Consider the following 23544-nt stretch of genomic DNA (forward strand, 5'->3'; position numbering starts at 1 on the left):
CGCCTCCTCCTCGCGCGGTACCACTGACGCCAGCCTGTCGCGACGTTACGGGCGACGAAATCTCCATAGCGTCGTCTGACCCGCGGACCCACTGTGACCCGCGCCAAGTTCTTCGGGAACGAGAACATGAAGACGCTCGAACCACTATCGAGCGCCGGCGCGGAGCGCACCACCAGTCAGATAGGCGAGCAGGGCCTGCTGTGAAACACCCGACACCGGAGAGCCCTGGAGGCCTACCTTACGAGGTAGGCTATCCGACTTTTACCCGTGAGCTGCGGCAGTTCCAGTGGCCCACTCACCGCACCTTTCAACCTGACATTGGCGAAAAGTACAGTGGCAAGACCCACCCGTCCGAGTTCCTCGGCATCTACACCATCGCGATGCAGGCTGCCGAAGCCCGCGACGATAAGGTGCTTGCGAATTACTTTCCGTTGGCTCTTAAACCCAACACCATGTCATGGTTGATGCACTTGCTGGTAGACTCTATTTCCTCCTGGTCGGATTTGTGCCATGAGTTCGTGGGCGCCTTTACTGGAGGTCACCAAGCCCATGGCCAAGCAAGCGACCTGCACGTCATTCCCCAAAAGGGAGGCGAGAGTCTCCGCAAGTATATACAGAGGTTCAGCCGGATACAGTACAATATCCCTGATGTTCACCCTGCCGCCATCATCAGCATGTTCCATCAAAACATGCATAACCGCAAGATGCGCGAAGAGCTGGCAATGAACAAGGTGAAAGATGTGGCAGAACTCTATGTTCTCGCTGACAGATGTGCCCGAGCTGAAGAGGGAAGGAAGTACCCCGGCAAAGATGCCGGCGTGGAAACCGACTCCTTAGATGAGGATACTGCTGCCCCGACAAAGAAAGGCCGGCGCCGCAACAGGAAGCGCAAGGGTAAAGCCATACTTGCCGTCGAGGGATCTGATGATATCGGCTCCGCCAAGAAAACCAAGGCAGATGACCCCGGCAAGGAAATTCCCGGATGTGTCGCCTGCCGGGCCTTGGCGGCTGCCGAGAAGCCAGGAAACTCCGACAAGCAATACTGCAAGATCCATCGCACCAAAGGCCATGCTCTCCAAGACTGCCGACAGGTTGAGCTCCTCGCTGAGAAGCAGAGGGCTGAATATGAGAGGCGGGACAAGGAGAATGTCCAGTATGGTGCTGAGGGGTCCGGCAAGAAGCGTGATGGCCAGGCGGGCCGTTGCGGCAAGGATAAACAACAGGAGAGGCCCGCCCGGGGCCGTGACAGAAAGCCCGAAGACGACGAACACGAAGAGGACTACGAGTCCGGCGACCAAGAGTTTCAGAAAGCTACAGAGGCCATGTGCGTCGATGGCGGCGCCTCGCTGCATACCTCTCACCGCCGACTTAAACAGTGGGCGCGTGAGATTACAGCGGCAGAGCCATCGTTTGATGCCCAAAGGCTGCTGAAGTGGTCCAGAACACCTATCATTTTTTACACCGAGGATCACCCTGATCGCACTACTGCGGTCGGGTGCTTGCCATTGTTGGTTTCACCAACAATACGCAACCTCAAGGTGACAAAGATGCTAGTTGATGGCGGGGCCGGTCTGAACTTAATCTCGCCTGTCGTGATCGAGAAACTGCAGATTCCTGATGGAGACCTCGAAGAAACAGGCACGTTTCAGGGGGTCAACCTGGGAAGAAGCCAACCGAAGGGGAAGGTCATGTTGCCCGTGACTTTTGGAAGTGATCTGAATTACAGGACATAAAGGATTGTGTTCGACGTAGCCAAGATCCCCTTGCCTTACAACGGGATCCTTGGCCGCCCAGCGCTGGCCAAGTTCATGGCGGCGTCACACTACGCCTACAACACCTTGAAGATGTCGGGCCCTGTGACGATCATCACCATCCCTTCCGATAAGAAAGATGCGCTGGTTTGTGCTGACCAGCTATGCCAGCAAGCAGTTGCAGCAGCTGCCGCCACCAGGGCACTTGCCCCTGCCGCTGGGACCCTGGGAGGGAAGAAGAAGAAGACCGATGAGACCTCGGACACCCACTCTGGCAAGCGCACCTCTTCGGAGTGTAGCGCTCCCGTCGAGGACGTGCCAGAGAGCTCCACTGGCGGAAACAAGAAGTCTAGGGCCACACCGCCGGGAACCAAGAAGGTTTCTGTCAATGAGGACGGCACGGGAGGAGCTTTTACCATAAGCTCCACCCTTGACGACAAATAGGAAGACGCGCTCGTCACCTTCCTGCGGGCGAATGTCGATGTGTTTGCATGGCAAGCTTCCGACATCCCCGGCGTTCCCAGGGAGGTGATTGAGCACCACCTTGCTGTCTGTCCTCATGCGCGGCCCGTCAAGCAGAAGGTCAGAAAGCAAGCTTTGGAACGACAAGAGTTCATCACAGAGGAGATCCAGAAACTGGAAGCGGCGGGTTTGGTAAGAGGAGTGCTCCATCCGACGTGGTTGGCCAATCCGGTGGTAGTGCGCAAGGCAAATGGGAAGTGGAGGTTGTGTATTGATTACACAGATATCAATAAGGCTTGTCCCAAAGACCCCTTCCTGTTGCCGCGCATTGACCAGATTGTTGACTCCACGGCCGGATGTGATCTGCTGTCATTCATCGATGCCTACTCCGGCTACCACCAGATCTTCATGACAAGAGAAGACGAAGAGAAAATGGCATTCATCACCCCATGTGGTACGTATTGTTTCATGCGGATGCCTTTTGGGTTGAAGAGTGCTGGTTCAACATTTGCAAGGGCGGTCCAGATTGGTTTTGAGCCCCAGCTCCATAGAAATATGGAAGCTTATATGGATGATATAGTGGTCAAAACCAAGGACAGGGCAACCCTCATACCGGATTTACAAGAAACATTTGCAAACCTATGCAAGATCAATCTCAAGCTGAACCCTGAGAAGTGCGTCTTCGGCGTCCCGTCCCGCAAGCTTCTCGGGTTCTTTGTGTCACAGCGTGGGATAGAGGCCAATCCGGACAAGATCAAGGCTATAGAGCAGATTGAAGCACCCAAGCGAGTCAAGGATGTATGTCGGCTTTCTGGTTGCGTTGCCACCATGAGCAGGTTCATTTCCAAGTCCGCCGAGCGCGCCCTTCCCTTTTTCAAGATTTTGAAAAAGGCGGGCCCAATGGAGTGGACACCAGAAGCCGAAGCAGCATTGCAAGATTTGAAGAAGTATCTCTCCTCCGCGACAATACTAGTTGCGCCTAGGCCCCGGGAACCGTTGCTGCTATACTTAGCGGCGACGAACCAGGTGGTCAGCGCCGCACTAGTGGCGCAGAGAGAGGTTGACGACGAAGTAATGGCGGCGACAGAGCCCGACGCCACCAATGCAGAGATGACACAGCCAGTTGAAGTGTCGCCGAAGAAGAAAAGGATGCAGCACCCGGTCTACTTTGTTAGTTCCCTCCTGCAGGGGGCTAGATCAAGGTACTCCGGTGTGCAGAAACTCCTCTTCGGCCTTCTTATGGCCTCGAGGAAGCTGTGTCACTACTTCCAGGCACACAAGATCACTGTCGTCACTCGCCTCCCTCTGCAACGGATATTGCACAATCCAGATGCGACGGGAAGAATTGTAGAATGGGCATTGGAACTGTCCAGCTTTGGCCTCAAGTTTGAAAGTACTTCGACGATTCAGAGCCGAGTCCTAGCGGAGTTCATTGCAGAATGGACCGCGACGCCTGACGAAGAAATCCAAGAGACCGTTCTCCCCGGCAGGGAGGCAAGTTGCAATTGGGTCATGTACTTTGACGGAGCTTTCTCCTTACAGGGCGCCGGGGCCGGCGTACTGCTCGTCGCGCCCACCGGAGAGCACCTCAACTACGTGATCCAGATGCACTTCCCCAGGGAGGTGTCAACAAACAACACGGCAGAGTATGAAGGGATGCTTGCCGGTCTTAGGATCGCGGCGGACCTCGGAATCAGGAAACTAATCGTCAGGGGCGACTCGCAGCTTGTCATCAAGCAAGTCAACAAAGATTACCAGAGCCCGTTGATGAAGGCCTACGTCGATGAAGTGAGAAAGCTGGAAGAGCGTTTTGATGGTATACAGGCAGAATACGTTCCCCGAACGGAGAACGACATCGCCGATTACCTGTCAAAACGCGCTGCCCTCAAGCTACCTATGGAACAATAGCTAACTCAGCCATCCGTTGATCCATCAACAGAGCAAAACAAGAGGAGGAAATCAGGGCCCGGCAAGTACTTTCCCGCCGAGCTCCCCAGAGCCGCCGGCAAGGATGCTGCCGGGAACACTGAACCCGCCGTGGGACGGCTAGCTCCGGCAGAGCGTCAAGCTCTTGCCGTCAAGATAGCCACTCCTATAGCGGAGGAAATGCCTTTAGTCCTCGCCGTCGAGCCCCAGGCTCCAGCGTGGGCACAACATACCGTCCGATTCCTCCAAATAGGGGAACTTCCTGAGGAGCGGGAAGAAGCGGAAAAAGTAGCCCGTCGCTCTACTATGTACCAGTTCGTCGATGACGTCCTGTACAGAAAGAGGCCGAACGGTGTGAAATTGAAGTGTATCCCCCGAGAGGAAGGACTGGAGCTGTTGGCAAAAATACACGGAGGCATATGTGGATCCCACATCGGGTCAAGGGCTCTTGCCGACAAAGAGTTTCGGCAAGGCTTCTTCTAGCCCACCGCCCTCCAGGATGCGACGACACTAGTCACCAGGTGTGAAGCGTGTCAGTTCCATTCAAAGAAGCTTCATCAGCCGGCTCAAGCCCTTCAAACCATTCCTCTCTCCTGGCCTTTCTCGGTCTGGGGGCTCGACATCCTGGGCCCTTTCCCCCGCGCTGTCGGGGGCTTTGAGTACTTGTATGTCGCAATCTACAAGTTCACGAAGTGGCCAGAAGTGGAGGCAGTGAGGAAGGTTACAGCTCAGTCAGCTGTCAAATTCTTCAAGGGACTAGTGTGCCGTTTTGGTGTACCCAACAGGGTCATCACCGATAATGGCACATAGTTCACAAGCCGCACCTTCATGCAATATACCCAAGACCTCGGCAGCAAAGTCTGTTTCGCTTCTGTTGCTCACCCACGAAGCAATGGTCAAGCTGAGAGGGCAAATGCTGAAGTACTGCGGGGCTTAAGGACAAAGACCTTTGACAGGCTGCACAAGAGTGGAAGGCGCTGGATTGATGAGTTACCGACGATTCTTTGGTCGATCAGAACGACGCCAAATCGAGCCACCGGCTAGACACCCTTTGCCCTAGTATACGGGGCAGAAGCAGTTCTCCCCACTGAACTCATATACGGGTCACCTCGAGTGCTCGCTTATGATGAGCTTGAGCAAGAGCAACTGCGGCAAGATGACGCAACGCTCCTTGAGGAAGATCGTCTTCGGGCGGCTATGAGAGCAGCACGCTACCAGCAAGCCTTGCGCCGCTACCATAGCCGCAAGGTTCATGCCCGAAGCCTTGAGGAAGGCGACCTTGTCCTTCGGCGCGTTCAATCGGCCAAGAATTCCAACAAGTTGACGCCAAAGTGGGAAGGCCCTTATCGGGTAATCCGAGTCACCAGGCCCGCGCAGTCCGCCTGGAGACCGAAGATGTCGTTCCGGTGAGTAACTCCTGGAACATTGAGCATCTTCGCAAGTTTTACCCGTAAGGCGCGGCTTGCCGGGCCCCCCGGCAAGCCACCTTTTGTACAAGCATTGCCGATGATGCATGTAACCCTTTGTACAAAGCCAGGCGCAGACCCTGAGCATAAATAAATGAAGCGCTGGCTCCCTAAGTTATAGCATGCATGCTAGATCGAGTCTCGTCCTTGGTTAGGGTTGATAGTGCTTAGCGGCGACTAACCCCTAGCTTAGAGGTCGAGTGTGCGTCTCTTTGCTGTTGTTTTGTCTTCTTTGGATCGCAGGATCCACAGGTATCCTTGCCGAACCACTTGGGGACGAAAAAAGAGAAGAGGGGCAGACCAGCATCTAGACCCCGGCAAGCCAGTATTGCCGGGGGTTGCAAGATCAAAAATTCACCCACGGCAAACCAGGATTGCCGGGGGCTGCAGCTTCAGATAAGTTCTTCATCCCTTATCATGCATTCCATTATGGACTGAGGTATGTGAGACCTCGTTTTCTTCCTTAAACTACCGTGCTCCCCTAACTATAGGCCCTAGGACTCGTTCATGGGACCAAGTTTGGTCGTAACCGCAGCAGCAAAAGGATAAAACAAGGAGCCTGGACCCGCCTCATCCCTGCCTCCGCCGAAAGCGTGAGAAAGGTCGAGAAAAGTGGGGAAACGCAAGGCCTGTTGTCGGGCGAGAAAATGTTTATCTTAGAGATATCAAGGATTTACTCCTTGTCGTGGGTTCCACCCAGAAACATGTGGCCCGGCAAACATCCCTTTTTCATTAAAAACATTCCACTCAGGTACAGTCCATAGGGAATGAAAAACATGAATGATGGGATTACAAGTTTTAAATTCAGCAAAGGCCCGAAGGCTTACAAACTAAAAAGAGATAAGGTGCCCGTGATCCCTTTCTTGTCCCTCTCCTCAGGAGGCAGGTCAAGGAGGCGAAGAGGGAAAAAGGAGCGCCTAGGCGAGCTACGGGTGGTAGAAGACACCAAGAGAACATATCGGTGGCCGTCCGAAGGCTGGATGGTGATGGCGACGCCGGAAGCAGAGCTCGAAGACGAGGCGGCAGGACGTCAGCACGCGTCGAAGGCGTCGGTGCCCGCGTACTTCGACTTGATGGCCTTGCCTCCCGCCCTCTTCCTCTTCCGCAGCCTCCCAACGCCAGCCGCCCAAGGAGACGACCCCGAGAAGTTCGAGGAGCCGGCGACACGGATGATGGGGTTGCCGGTGCCGCACGGAGCGGCGTCCGACACCTAGTCGGACCCGTCATCCTGTCGCCTACCGTCCTCGTCGTTGCTGCCGCTATCCTCCTCGCCACTCCCGCCCGAGGAGGAGTCTTCGCTATCAGAAGAGCTCTCCACGCAGCACCTTGCATGGGTCCCAAAGAGCCCGAAGACCTTGACGGAGAGAAGGCCACCTTCCATCAGTTAAAAATGGAGAGTGAGCCCCTCCGTCAAGCGGTGGATGTGGGCAAACGTCTTCCATCCTCGACAAAGATACATCATGTGAGAAGCAGGGAAGTCGACGCGGACCCGCGTGCCACTGATCCCGCAGCCCCTCATGTGCAGCCGCAATGACTCCGGCGGATCCAGCTCCATCTTCCACGCAAATGGAGTCGGGAGATGAAGGCGGCGACGCGGCGGCCGGCGCAGCCTGACGAAGCACTCGCAGGGGTCATCTCCAACATGGCCCTCCATGGGAGGAGGAACCGCTGGCGGAGGCGAGGCCGGCGCGCCGCCCCGTCCTCCTCTTCCCCGAGCGCCCCGGCCTCGCCCACGGCCTCGCCCCCTCCCCCTTCCCCTCGCGGCTGGCTCTGCCACCGCAGGTGCAGGAGAAGGAGGGACGCGTTGTCGAGCGGCGACCCTCGCCGCCACCGTTGAAGGACCAGGATTCCCTCTCTCCATGGTGGATGGAAGGGGGGAGCAGAAGCTGAAGGAAGAAGAAGATGAAAGAATGCGGGATGCCATCCCCCCTCCCGCTCTTTATAAAGGAACGGGGTTGGGGGCTCGGCCGCCCCGCTCGGCTAATCAAGACGTAGAAGGCGCAGGGAACTAGGGCCGACCCGCTGCCCCAGCCCGCGACGGCCCGGTTTCCCGCCTCCACCGTTTGCCACCCCAAGTGCATGGGAGGCACGTGGCAGGCGCGCGGGACCGAGGGGACGGGTGAGGCGACCTCTCCCCACCCCGTGATCGTGGGGAGTGGACGCCTTAAAAGACCACTCCTCGGCCCCGTTCAGTAAATGGGCCGCGCCTCCACGCCTTCCTCCGTTTATGGGGAAGGTGCGAACCGCCCCCTTTACTACGACGTGACGCATGCGTGCAGAGCTCAGCTGCACGCATGCCGCCCACGTTACACACGCCTCCCCACACCGCACCATGCGTGGGAAGCGCAGCGCGCGAAGTACTTTACCACGGTAAAAACCGCCCCGCCTGCCCGCACACCGTTTTTGGGACTAGCCCAACAACGCGATTGCGCTTACGTGTGGCCCAGGCCCGGGGGCACTTGTCGATGTACAAAAAAAGGGTACACTTTTTGTACCCCTATAACTGTGCACGGGCAGTCTGAGCCACGGGCACCACCACACCAAGCACGTCAAGGGAGGTGAGCCAAGGTAAGACCGAAGCTCAAGAGAAGCAGAACGACGCCAAGACCAAGACCACAAAGAGCAAAGGGGACGAAGCGGACTCCCCTGGCAAGATCCTTGTCGGGGGGCAGTTTTAGCAACCCCAGCAAGACCCTTGCTGTGGCAATTCGCCCACACCTACGGAGTGAGTCACCTTTGAGTCCACTGCCCCCATGGGGCAAGGATTCGGGAGACATCCCAGTGGTGGCATGCAGATCTTTGTGAATACATTCAAGATCAGATACACGCTATAGAAGATGACGACCCTTGGCGGGATCCCAGCCAAGGAGGACCACAAGGCCCCCGACAAGAGCCTTGCCGGGGATGACAGCAGGCGCCTCGGCAAGACCCTTGCCGGGGCCCCGGCAAGGCCCTTGCCAATAACACCCGTAGGGCCACCATCAGGCCCACGCCAACCAAACCTCCACCGTCGTTCGCATGCAGCTGCCGACCCAACCAGCTGGGCAGGCACCTGTGTGGCGACATGCAGATCTTCGTGGAGACCCACCACTGCGCCACCTCAGCTACCTGCCTGCCTACATGGCATCACAGGCACCGCTGGCCAGGGCGCATGTCGACACAGGAGGGAGCAGCGATGAACGAGACGGGTCTCTCCCCCAACCCCGATAAAGCAAGGACACATAAGCAAGACGCATTAAATGCGCTTTGTCATGTAATGCGAGGGATAACCTCACATCACTATACCCTTTCCACCTCCTGTGTGCCACTGTGGGAACCCCTTTTTCCTATAAAAGGAGGCCCAAGGCGACCAGGAGAAGGATTCGGCCTTTTGGAGCTCCTCACGCCCCATAGCTAGCTCAAGAACACAGATATACAATCCACCAAAGCAGGAGTAGGGTTTTACGCATCCTTGCGGCCCGAACCTGGGTAAATGAACCGTGTGCTATCTGTTTGATCCGCTCTTCTCACGACCCCGCGCCCCGCAACCGTAGTAGGGATTCTTGTGATCCCATAGGTGTCGTTTCCCACCGACAGACACTTCACCAGAAGGGGAAAATCCCTTGCCGGGTTACCGTGCCAGCCGGCTTAGCAGCAGGCATCATCTTACAGATCGTATCGGTACAACAGAATGGAAAAAATATGTGTTTGTTTTTGCAAAGATCCGGGCCTTTATTGCCAACGGCCTGACTGGTATTGATTTAGTTCGATGCTGGGTCGCTTGGAGAGTCTTGCCGCTGAGCATCCGGCCCGGGTTAATGTGCGAGTATACCGGCGTACTAACAGATCCTCAGCGCCATTGTAACACTGAAATTACGGAGAAAGATATCAACAACACGACCAAGACTCTGTTGAATGAGAGCTTGGAAGATTGCAGTCAATTTGGACTGAGCCCTTTCTGTACGCTGAATGAACCGCCAGTTGTAAGTTTGACCCAGCTCATACTTGATTCACATTTCCATTTTTGCTGTTTGCTTGTACTTATTCATTGTTTATAGGCCGACTCAACTTTCTGGGCCAAGAAACTGTCAGAAAAATCAAAGAAAACCCGGACGAAGAACAAGGCCTCCAAAAAGCCTACTAAGAAGAAATCCAAAGCTGTCGAGTTATTTGATTTGGATGACAAAGATGACGATGATGAGTCAAAGGTTGAACTTGATTCCCTTGGCTCATTTTTTGTACATCTTATTGACAATGACTATTATCAGGATGAAGCGGAAGCCAGCCGTGCAGATGACGCAGAGGTAATTATTCTTTCCTCCGGCTCAGAACCTCTGCCAACACAGAAAACCTGACAAGCAACCCGGAAAGTAAGCTTTTCTCACCCTTTAGCTCACTTGGATCCCAACTTTCTTTTGAAGAAGCGGCAACATGAAGCTCGCCGTACAACCCGGAATAGTGGCGGTGGAGTTTTATCCTCCGGCTTACCGAACACTCCAGCACCTCGCAAGCGTGGACAGGAGGTCTCAAAAATTTCTGACTTAGATTATCCCAAGGCGAGTCTTGTTCAACAACCTCTTAACCCGTCTGATTCAAATTACCAGGGAACATCTCATTCTTCCTCCGGTGACTCAACGGGAACTCAAATCCCAGCCTTCAAGACTGTACCTGGGTAAAGGTATACTCAATCATTTAAATCTTTATTCCTGTTCATATACTGACCTCTTTGTACTTCTTATTCGCAGGGGCCAGGCCAAACCCAGCAAGAAGGCAAAACTGAGTAAGCCGGTCGATGACTCCAACTCGTCTGAATCAGAAAAACAACAGCCAGAATCTTCTAACCCAATTGCTGAGGCCACCATTGATGATCCACCACCACAAGACAATGAAGTCTCCATAGACCATATGGACGTTGAACCGGCCTTTTCTAAGCCGCCAAGCCCAGTTAAGCCTGCTGAGGAAAAGACTAACGACGACGTTGTCACCGGGTTTGGTTTCATAGCACCCAGTCACCCCACTGTCTTATCCAAACACACCGCCAAGGAAGAAATTTTTGCTGAAGATAAAGCCAAGTGGAAGGTAGACTTAGAGAGCTACGCCCAGTTCAGTGCCCAAGACATCCACTCTAGTTATTTGAACCGTCTGTACACCAGTCTTGACTTTGAAGCCGGCTTAGTAAATTTGATGAAGGAACGCTATGAGGTAATCCAATCACTATTCTTTCCATAATGATATGTCTATCAGCCGCCAAGTCTATAGGATATGATAATATTGAATATGCTGTAGACTTCCAATTGCCATAAAGAAATTGAACATCATTACTAGTAGCCCCCAAGGGCCGGCTTAAATGATGGAATTAAGTCGGAACTTTAAATAGTAGTAATGAACTTCACCTCCGTAGCCCCCAAGGGCCAGCTTAAATCATGGAGTTAAGCCGGGACTTATCAGCATTGATAGATCAACCTCTTCAATATGTAACCTTGGTAAACCTGATCATATCATTATACCCGAGTTATCACATAAATTCATCTTTAAAAAGAGCAATAGGCATTATCCCCCAAGTGCCAAGGAAAATACCTGTATTTTGCTTGGGACTTCAAAAAAGATCTTAAGAGCAATATACATTAGCCCCCAAGTGCCAAGGAAAATACTTGTATTGTTCTTGGGACTTCAACAATAATCATACTCACAATATCTATCCATGTTTTTTATACCATAGGCTGAACTGACTGAGAAGGACTCACAGCTCAATGATCTAAAAGACAACATTAAAACTCAACAATCTGAGACATCCAAGGCCAAATCAGAACAGAAGACTGCTTTAGAGAACATTGAGCAGCTTAAGCAAAATTTCAACACTGACAAAGATGGCTGGGAGACTGAAAAAGCAGCTCTATTGAAGAGAGCAGAAGATGCTGAAGCCGCACTTAAACTGGTGACTGACGAGTTGTCCAGCTTAAAGCAACAGATCAATATCATGTCGCCAGCCATCTTCGGTAAGTAAAAACATGTCTCCCTTGCACCTTAATAATCATATTATAAACAGTTGTCGGCTTACCCGTAATTTTACTGATATAGGTTCTCGGAGCACCAAATTGGGCTCAGATATGTGCATCCGGCTTAAAGCTGTCTACACTCTTGTAGAACAGTTATATACTGGTGCCCAACGGACCATTGCTGCTGCTCTGCACAAGAAATCTCCCTCAACACTCATCAAAGACACATTGGAGAAGTTATCTGTGCTGCCCCAATGGATTGACGACTTAAAACGGGGAGCTGCCAAAGCCGGCGCGTTGACTGCCTTAAGCCGGGCAAAGGAATGGCAAGTAGATCTTGATCCGGAAGATTTGGCCAATGGCTGCCCCAGTGTTAAAGAGGACGGATCTGCCTTCAGTGCTGATGATTTTGCAGAAATAGCAACAGCAATGTGTCCCTTAGCAAGTAAGTTGGCGAGCGAAACCAATCTATCAACTTACCAGGCATCTTATGACGCTGAAAACAAGAAAGTGAAAGCACCGGTTCACGAGCCGACAGATCTCATCACGCCGATTCGTAAACACACCTTCGCCCCTGACATTGATCCATCAAACCTTATTGATGATGAAGCTGTGTTTAGAGCATTGACCGGTATCAACTGGGCTACGCCTGACTTCCAGCTGATGGATAATCAAGGAGCTGAAGACGAAGAAGAGGTGCAGGATGATCCGGAGGCTTCAACCCACCAACAGCCATGAGCCGGTTTATGAAGCATAATACTTTGCTATGTTGATCATCTCCAAAACACTTATCCTCGTTGGGATATCAGATGCCTTGTAATAAGCTAGTGAAACTTTTGATCTGCCATGCCATCATGCATGTTTTGTTTTGCATAACACTGCTGATCCGCCAGTTGAAGACCTACCACTTATGCTTATGATATCATCAAGTATGTAGATTAGATTTCATTTTTCCTGCACACAAACAGATCACAAGTGCCCTGGCGGTTTACCCCAGAGCGGGTCACAATACCCCATATAAAAATTATTGATGACTAAAACAGTCCATAACCAGGGCCGGTTTAATCATAACCTTATATAATCATAACAAAATATCATACCTGTGAAATTTGCTATACTGCCGGCTTATCATACCTATGCAGTAAGGGTTACAACCCAAAGGATTGAGCGCACAATGCCCTGTTCAATTGACTTATACCGCCGGCTTACAATGCCGTACGCAGCAAGGGATAATATCTCAAAACTTAGAGCACCGCGCTCTAAGCACATAAAATTATCATATACTGGCGACTTAAAGTCCAAGACCAGGCCGGGTTAACAAAAACGCTGGATAGATTCATACATGACCGTAAGGCAACATAGACCTCATTGGTTTTCAAACATACCACAAAAAGATGAATCGCAAAAAATGTTCAAATCGAATGAAAAGCAAAAAAACAAGGCTGTTCACATGTTGCCAAGCCTTCAAGTCAAGTGATGTTCAAGGGCCGCACAGCCACTGAGTTAAACCTTCATTCAACCTTATAAGCCGGGCCTCACATGACCAATCATCATTTTAACTTTGACAAGTTCAGGGTCTGTATAAGATTGACTTGTCAAAAGTACGGCGAGTCATTCCAATCAATCTGGGTGGAGTGGCAGACTTAAAAAGGCAGGATAACCCGGGTTTTTAGGTGAATACACCTGGCTTCCAAACCTTACTACAAGGGTCATAAAAACTCTTATCCATTGAACAGAGAGCCCCCGAGTAATATTTCATTCCAGGCGTACAAGCCAGATCAATAGGGTAATTATAGCTATGCTCAATGAGCAGGAAGCCCCCATGTATTTGGTAATCATGGCGTACAAGCTAGATCAAGAGGGTAGTCATAGCTATGCTCAATGAGCAGGAAGCCCCCAAGTGATCATATGAAATGATAAGAAAGACTCATTATCTTTAGAAATGAAACGACAGAGGCCCTGAATTATCAGGGATGTCGACTTTATTATATTCATCATAATATATACATTGTCAAAATATGCACATCATAAGAGCCAGTGGCTCAAGTGTAATAAGGCCGAAGATGAGCAATATTCCATGGCCGACGGGTCTCCTCCTCCGACGTGCGTGAGTCCTTGTGGTCTCGAACATCGACAAGGTAGTATGACCCGTTGTTCAAATTTTTGCTGACCACAAAGGGCCCTTCCCAAGGTGGGGATAGCTTGTGCATAACAGTTTGATCCTGGATAAGCCGGAGCACAAAATCGCCTTCGACGGGAGGAAGAGAATGGCCTATGTGCCACCGACTGCCAGGCAAAGGGGGAGTAGGCGGGTGTCATGCTCGTCCGCCTCATGTCTGGCTGATGCAAACGAGGCCCAAATTTGGGCCCGAAATGGGTCATCTAGCAGTTGAAAAGCGGGTGTGCATCCATTTGGGTCGGCATGTTGGGCCGACTTTTGTGTCTGTTTTGATCCAAACAGACACGCACAGACAAAATAGGTCAGTGCATTGGAGTTGCTCTTATGAATCACCATTCACTGTGTTCCACATATATTCAAGAACAACACAATGGCACAGAAACCACACACATAAACAAAGGGCAATGGCCCCTGTCCATCTCCCCCCCCCCCACGTCGCCACACCCGGCTTGGGGATGACCCCGATAACCCTAGCATCGCTCTCGCTAACCACTCCTCCCCTCGCGCTGCCGCTGATGACCCACAAGTATAGGGGATCAATTTTAGCTCTTTTCGATAAGTAAGAGTGTTGAACCCAACGAGGAGCAGAAGGAAATGACAAGTGGTTTTCAGCAAGGTAATGTCTGCAAGTGCTGAAATTGTAAGTACCAGAGTAGTTTGATAGCAAGATAATTTGTAACGAGCAAGTAATGATAGTAGTACCAAAAGTGCAGCAAGGTAGCCAATCCTCTTGAGGCAAAGGACAGGCCAAAACGGTCTCTTATGATAAGAAAAGCGTTCTTGAGGGTACACGGGAATTTCATCTAGTCACTTTCATCATGTTGGTTTAATTCGTGTTCGGTACTTTGATAATTTGATATGTGGGTGGACCGGTGCTTAGGTGCTGTTCTTACTTGAACAAACCTCCTACTTATGATTAACCCTCCCGCAAGCATCCGCAACTACGAGAAAAGTATTAAGAATAAATTCTAACCATAGCATTAAACTTTTGGATCCAACCGGTCCCTTACAGAATAGCGCATAAACTGGGGTTTAAGCTTCTGTCACTCTCGCAACCCATCATCTAATTGCTACTCCACAATGCATTCCCTTAGGCCCAAATATGGTGAAGTGTCATGTAGTCAACATTCACATGACACCACTAAGGGAATCACAACATACATACTATCAAAATATCAAACACATATCAAGTTCACATGATTACTTGCAACATGATTTCTCCGTGACCTCAAGAACAAAAGTAACTACTTACAAACGATAATCATGCTCAAGATCAGAGGGGTATTAAATAGCATAATGGATCTGAACATATAATCTTCCACCAAATAAACCATATAGTAATCAACTACAATATGTAATCAACACTACTAGTCACCCACAAGCACCAATCTATAGTTCCGGTAACAAGATTGAACACAAGAGATGAACTAGGGTTTGAGATGAGATGGTGCTGTTGAAGATGTTGATGGAGATTTCCCTCCCCAAGATGGGAGAGTTGTTGGTGATGATGATGACGATGATTTCCCCCTCCAGGAGGGAAGTTCCCCCGGCGAAATCGCTCCGCCGGAGGGCAAAAGTGCTCCTGCCCAAGTTCCGCTTCGAGACGGCGGCGTTCCGTCCCGAAAGTCTTCTCCTTATTTTTTTTTCTAGGTCAAAATGACCTATATATACCAGAAGATGGGCACCAAAGGTGGGCCAGGGTGAGCACAACCCACCAGGGCGCGCCTGGGCTCCCTGGCGCCCAGGTGGGTTGTGCCCACCTGGTGGGCCCCCTTTGGTAGTTATTTGCTCCAATATTCCTCGAATATTCCATAAAAAATCTTCGTGAATTTCAGGTTGTTTGGAGTTGTGCAGAATAGGTAGCCTGACGTAGCTTTCCAGGTCCAGATTTCTAGCTGCCGGAATTCTCCCTCTTTGTGTAAACCTTGCATGTTATGAGATAAAAGGCATTAGAATTACTCCAAAAAGCATTATTATGGATAAAAACATTATAAATAACAGTAAGAAAACATGATGCAAAATGGACGTATCAGCCGCCGGAGGACGCCGGTGGGCGCAGCCCGCGCGGCTGACAGCTGCGGCGGGGGCTCCTCGGCACGACGCGCGATGCTCCTTGGGGGAGGATCTCGCGGCCTGCGTACCCAGCGTCATCTTGTGTATCGCTGTTTCCTCGTGTGCCACACTTCGTCTTCCTTGCCTTGGCCTAGACGTCCCCTCCATAGATCTGATGGGAGGAGGCCATATCTGGTCCTTCCATTTGTTGATCCTCCTGGAGCATTCAACGTTCCTGGGCGGGGCTTGGTGGCAAGGTTGAGATGACCAAGCCAGGCTACTAGACCTTGATCTGTGGCGGCCCGCATGATGATGGAGCCTTGATGTGCGCTGCCAGGTGGGTGGCGGCCATCGAGCTAAGCACTCCAACATGCGGTGGCCATCAAAGGATCTCTTCAGATTTGATGGCTGCTTTTGGCGGTGAGACACTTGTAGAAAAAAAACCATTCATCCCGGTTGGTAAGGGCCTTTTGTCCCGGTTTTTGAACCGGGACTAAAGGGTCGTTACTAATGCCCTAGCCCTTTAGTCCTGGTTCTTACACAAACCGGGACAGATGGGCCTCCATGTGGCCGGTGCGCCGAGCCCAGGCAGGAGGGTGCTACCTCTTGAGAACTGCGTTGGATTTCCCCGAAGAGGAGAGGATGACGCAGCAAAGTAGCGTAAGTATTTCCCTCAGTTTTTGAGAACCAAGGTATCAATCCAGTAGGAGGCCATGCGCGAGTCCCTCGTACCTACACAAAACAATAGCTCAACGCAACCAATGCGATTAGGGGTTGTCAATCCCTTCACGGTAACTTATGAGAGTGACATCTGATAGAGATAATAGATAATATTTTTGGTATTTTTGATATAAAGATGCAAAGTGAAATAAAAGACAAAGTAAAAAAGCAAAGCAATAATAAAGTGATTGGAGATTGATATTATGAGAATAGACCCGAGGGCCATAGGTTTCACTAGTGGCTTCCCTCGAGAGCATAAGTATTTCTACGGTGGGTGAACAAATTACTGTTGAGCAATTGATAGAATTGAGCATAGTTATGAGAATATCTAGTTATGATCATGTATATAGGCATCACGTCCGAGACAAGTAGACCGACTCCTGCCTGCAGCTACTACTATTACTCCACTCATCAACCGCTATCCAGCATGCATCTAGAGTATTAAGTTAATGAAAACAGAGTAACGCCTTAAGCAAGATGACATGATGTAGAGGAATAAATTCATGCAATATGATAAATACCCCATCTTGTTATCCTTGATGGCAACAATACAATACGTGCCTTGCTGCCCCTTCTGTCACTGGGTAAGGACACCGCAAGATTGAACCCAAAGCTAAGCACTTCTCCCATTGCAAGAAAAACCAATCTAGTAGGCCAAACCAAACTGATAATTCGAAGAGACTTGCAAAGATAACCAATCATACATAAAAGAATTCAGAGAAGATTCAAATATTGTTCATAGATAATCTTGATCATAAACCCACAATTCATCGGTCTCAACAAACACACCGCAAAAAGAAGATTACATCGAATAGATCTCCACGAGAGAGGGGGAGAACATTGTATTGAGATCCAAAAAGAGAGAAGAAGCCATCTAGCTACTAACTATGGACCCGAAGGTCTGAGGTAAACTACTCACACTTCATCGGAGGGGCTATGGTGTTGATGTAGAAGCCCTCCATGATCGATTCCCCTTCCAGCGGAGCTCTGGAATAGGCCCCAAGATGGGATCTTGTGGATACAGAAAGTTGCGGCGGTGGAATTAGGTTTTTGGCTCCATATCTGATCGTTTGGGGGTACGTAGGTATATATAGGAGGAAGGAGTATGTCGGTGGAGCTTCGAGGGGCCCACAAGGCAGGGGCGCGCCCTAGGTGGGGGGCGCACCCTCCACCCTCGTGACCGCCTCGTGGCTTTCTTGACGGAGGGTCCAAGTCTCCTGGGTCTTATCTGATGAGCAAATCACGTTCCCGAAGGTTTCATTCCGTTTGGACTCCGTTTGATATTCCGTTTCTTCGAAACACTGAAATAGGCAAAAAAAACAACAATTCTGAGTTGGGCCTCCGGTTAATAGGTTAGTCCCAAAAGTAATATAAAAGTGGAAAATAAAGCCTAATATGGTCCAAAACAGTAGATAATATAGCATGGAGCAATCAAAAATTATAGATACGTTGGAGACGTATTAGAGGGCCTTTGGTCTCGGTTGGTGGCACCAACCGGGACCAATAGGCATCCACGCGTCAGCATTTCAGGGGCTGGGGTTTTTGTTTTTTAAAGGGGGGGTTAATTAGGTGTTTCATATATTGTGTTAGCTAGCTAATTAATAGAGAGAAGTGTCCTCTCTTATGTCCGGGCTTGGTCGACGCTACGTACTATATACGTATAAGAGGACTAGACACGCTAGCTAGCTAGTAAGCAAACGAAGGAAACAGAAGATCGTCATGAACATATATGCATACAGAGAGAAGTGATATCGACCACCTCTCCTTCTCCGAGAGATTGGTCGAACAACAAGTTCTCGTATATCTATCCGACACTACCGGCTACATATATACAATAATTATCTCTTACAATATAATCTCCTAATTATATATGAACACAGGATCCACATAGTATTCTCCGTCTTCAGCGATCACGTGGTCAAGGAAGAATGCCGCCAATTCCTCTTGAATTGCTCGGATACGATCTGGTGGTAGGAGTTCATCCCACATCCGAAAGATCTAATTTGAAGAAGGGGGTCAATATATATGAATAAATGAAACTCAACACAAATGATGGTAATAAAATAAAATTGTGAATATTATTGCTTACGCACTTCATATTGTTCGTCGGAGTACCCCCGTTCACAGGTCGTGTAGCGGATGGACTTGCAAACGTAGTATCCATAGAAATCATTCCCTTGATCCTGCCACAACCACTTTACAAGAAATAGAGGTCGGTCAAACTGATAAGCAAGCATGCCAAATGGTATTGATGAAACTAGCGCTTGAATCATTAGGAGACGCACGGAACATGCTACTATAGTACTTACTTTCGGGTATCTAAATTGCAGCTTCTTCGGAAGTCCCGGAGCTTTTTTGGTGAATTTTCTCCAAACCCTGCCACACAAAGAAAACAATTACTTGATATCAGGAAATGAACAAAGTTGCTGATATGGTGGATAATGATCGATTTAACTTACTTCTCGAGCATTTGAGTCATGTCCGCATACTCCTGGGGATCTTTTCGTCTCGAGTCTAAGACGGTTACTAGTCCCTGCTCAAGCTTAATCTCTAGGAGAATATAGTGGGAACTGCGCACGCATGCATAACTCATCAATTACATTACTATAACCTGGACTAATATATAAGGGAAACCGAATATGCACAAGACAATAACACTCACTTGAAGTTGTAAGGAAAGAGTATTATATCTTTGTTTTCATTTATTACCAACGATCGTAGCAAGTTGGCCTTGGTATCTTCGGCATGATATTCAACCTCAGTTGCATCTATGAGATTTGTGTTAATGAACCCAATATCACCCACTTGTCTTTTCTTCAATTCGGCGATCTTCAATCTGCATAATATAGTGAGGATAATTATAAATACATGCAATGAAAGAGCTGACCTATATAGAGAGACTTAATGACAGAAGTAGTACTACTTACAGACAGTAGCAAGTGACCGTTGCTTTATCGAGGGCCCTTTGATTGAAAAACTGGAAGAACTCCTCAAATGGAACATTCAACAGTTCAATTCCAACGAGGTCATGCTCCTCTCTAACTCTCAGCGTCAAAGTATTCCTCCCCCCAGAATCTCTGCAGGTTTTCATGTACCAATCATGCAACCTTCGCATCATCGTTGTTAGAGATCTTTCATCTTTGACGAGAGGCTTCCCGTACTCGTATCTGTGTACCACCTCCAAGAAATCATAATGTACATCATCGGGCAGGTAATCTCCAAGATTGCTATAACCGGGCACCATCCTCGGATCATTAGAGACGATGTTGCTAGACACCTTGAGCGGGGGGCACGATTGGTTCGCTTGTTCGCCGAGCTGGGCAATTTGTTTCCCAGCTCGTCGTTCTTTTATCCTTTGATCACTGACAGTACTTTCCGACCACTCCACTTCGACAAATGTCTTTCCAATAATGTGCTCGTAGTTGCCTTTCGACGGAGACTTTGGTGGTTTTGCAGGGCAGCCAGAGTGCGCTTCGCTTTCATCGGATCTACCTTCTCCTCCAGAGGTGGATGTTTCTTTGCTTTCACCCCTAGAAAGAAGTTCGTCACTTCGGCTCGCGCGATCTTCGCGTTCTCCTCCGAGGTCATCTCGTATGGTAACTTCTCTGGAGTCTTCAGAGAAGGACCGAATCTGTATTGCCTCCCGCCTCTGGCTGTACTGCTAACACCGACAGAGCAGACGGAGTGGCTGTGGCTGTCTTCTTTCCTTGCTTACGAGGCGGAGGAGAAGGACTACGATGCGCCGGAGCAGCCGGAGCGGCTGCGGGTCTCTTCCGCCCTTGCTGACGAGGCGGAGAAGGAGGAGGCTGGCTGCTCGGGCGCGCCGGCGTAGGCGGAGAAGGAGGCGGAGTGCCGCCACGCACCGGAGAAGGAGGCCGAGTGCCCTGATCGTCACTCGCCGGAGGAGGAGGCGATGGAGGAGGCGGAGTGCCCTGACTCGCCGAAGGAGGAGGAGGAGGAGGCAGAGGCGTCCAGTTCGGAAGGTTCATGAGCTCCTTCCGCCATAGGCATGGAGTCTTCAGAGCAGAACCCAGCCGAGTCTCCCCTTCACCGGTAGGGTGGTCAAGCTGGAGGTCCTCAAATCCCTCCGTTATTTCATCCACCGTCACCCTAGCATATCCTTCTAGAATCGGACGACAGTGAAAAGTTGCGCCGGGTTCAGGAGGTCGAACAGAGCCGACAGCCGCCTTGACTTTGAAGTTCTGCCATTGCGTCATAAGGTAGCAATGTTAAGACTCCGTGATAGCATCCACGGGGTAGCTGGCAGGAGCCGTCAAGACATGCTCCGGCTGAAGCAGCTCGGTGGAAGCCACGCTGCTTCTCCGCTAGATGGCGGGGTAGCCTCAGGGGAAGCTTCGGCAAGTCGTTTGCTACGATTTGTTTCTCGTTCCTCTATCGCTTGTACCCTTGCATGCAACGCCTGCAGTTGGGTCTGCTGCACTTTTTTCCTCCTCTCCTGGCATTTGTAACCGCCTGCGTCCGGAAAACCAGCCTTCCACGGAACGGAGCCTGGCGTGCCTCGTGTCCGTCCAGGGTGCTCAGGATTCCCGAGGGCCATTTTGAGCTCGTCTTTCTCTCTGTTTGGAATGAACATCCCTTGTTGCGCTGCATCGATATAGTGCTGAAGGCACTTCCCTGATACAGGGTCCAAGGTTCCGCCAGCCCCGAAGAACCAAGTCCGGCAATGGTCTGGCCAGTTCATTGTCTGGTTCGATCGCTTTATCAAGCAGATCATTCTCAGCCTTGGCCCACTTAGGCCGGGCTTTGAGGTAGCCACCTGACCCCGTGCGATGGTGAAGCTTCTTCTTTGCAGCATTTTGCTTGTTTGTCGCCGACATCTTCTTACTCTTTTCCGATGTCTTGTGGGCCACAAATGCGGGCCAGTGATCTCTGATCTTCTCATATTTGCCGATGAATTCTGGTGTCTCTTCTTTGTCGACAAACCTTTTCCGCTCATTCTTCCACCTCCTGAATAGGTCTGCCATCTTCTTAAGAGCAAAAGAGTTGATTAATTGCTCTTTAACTGGCTTCTCCGGATCCTCCTCTGGTGGTAGGGTGAAATTTGACTTCAGCTTAGTCCAAAGATCATTTTTCTGCATATCATTGACATAAGACACCTCAGGGTCTTTGTTCTTAGTCTTATACCATTGGTAGATGCTGATCGGGATGTTGTCCCTAACAATAACCCCTCACTGAGCAGAAAATGCATCTTTTGTCCGGATGGGTTCAATCGGTTGGCCGTCGCGCGCGATTGCTGTGATCTCAAACCTTTCATCCGAGCTCAACTTTGTCTTCAGGCCTCGTCTCTTTACCGAAGTTGTGCTCGATCCGGAGGGCTAGAAAAAATAAGAAAGACGAGAGTTAATTAATATGTGTACATACCAAAACAATGAATGCATCAATTAGCTAGTCAGCACATGCTTAACTAATATATATACCTGGCCGGACTCGGTTCGGTCACCGGAGCCGTCATCACGGTCTCCTTCTTGCACCGTCATTGGGTCACTGGAGCCTTCATCACGGTCTCCTTCTTGCACCGGCATTGGGTCAAAGGAGTCATCATAATCATAGCCTGCTTCTTGACCCTGTCCTTCCAGACCATCGGTGTCATTGAGAAACGAGAAGACGGCATCACTTCCTTGTGCGATTATGTCCCCCAACACCGCCTCTCTTGCTTCGTCTCGGGGGGTGTCCATAGTTTCTACAAATATTTACAACATGGCAGTTATTATTCAAGACAGATGGATATATTAGTGGCAAACATAGAACTAGCTAGCTAGGGGTGCAGCGGGAGGGGGTACGAGACCGACATCATTTTTTTCTAGGGTTTGGGTGTCCTCGAGAGTTTTGGTCGAGCGAGAGGGTCGGGGGGTGCTCCCGCGGTATATGTTATCACAGTCGAGAGGGGGTATATATATCGACCGCCCCTCATGTCGAAGTTATCCGGGAGGGGGTAATATCGACAATGATGACATACATACACGGGAAAATAATGTTATCGGGGAGGGGGTATATCGACCCCCCCCCACGTGTTGAAGTTATCGGGGAGGGGGTTATATCGACAACGACGACATACGTACATGGGAAAATAATATTATCGGGGAGGGGGTTATATCGACCCCCCTCGTGTTGAAGTTACCGGGAGGGGTATATCGACGACGATAGACCCGATAAAACATAAGAAAACAAAGAAGAAATAAAAAGAGGAGAAGAAGAAAGGAATAGAGGAGAAGATCAAAGAAAAAAAGAAGAAAAAAAGAGGAGAAGAAGAAAGGAATAGAGGAGAAGAAGAAAAAAATCATTTCTTCTTCTCCTCTTCCTTTTCTTCCTCTCCTCTTCTTCTCCTCTTCCTTTTCTTCCTCTCCTCTTCTTCTCCTTTTTCCTCTTCTTATTTTCCTTTTTCCTCTCCTTCTTTTTCTTCTTCTTCCTTCTTCCTAGCCAGATATATAAAACTTCTCTAAAAATGTAACTTTTGCATATATAAAACTTTTTCTTCTTCTTCCTTCTTCCTTCTCTTCCTTCTTCCTAAATATATAAAACTTTTCTAAAAATGAAACTAACCTAAAATGTACTAAATCAGAGAACATATATAGATAAAACTTTTCTAAAAATGTAACTTTTGCATATATAAAACTTTTTCTTCTTCTTCTTCTCTTCCTTCTTCCCAAATATATAAAACTTTTCTAAATATATAAATCTAACTTTTGCATATATGAACATATATACATAGAGAACATACAAACATATATACATTTTTATAAAAAAGCAAAATACAAATCATCATATATATGAACAAAAAATCTGAAAAGAAGGCGTATATCATATATACAAAATACATATACTCACATATATACATATATATATATAATCTGAAAAAAAAGCATATAATATATGAAAAAAACAAGGACAGGGAAGGGGCGCCGGCCGGACCAAGGTGAGGAGGGACAGGGGCGCGAGTTCGGCGGCGAGGACGGCGACGGGGCAGGGGGCGCGCGCTCAGGGCAGGGGCGACG

The sequence above is a fragment of the Triticum aestivum genome, chromosome 6A, assembly GCF_018294505.1.
Source record: "Triticum aestivum cultivar Chinese Spring chromosome 6A, IWGSC CS RefSeq v2.1, whole genome shotgun sequence".
Taxonomy (NCBI): domain Eukaryota; kingdom Viridiplantae; phylum Streptophyta; class Magnoliopsida; order Poales; family Poaceae; genus Triticum; species Triticum aestivum.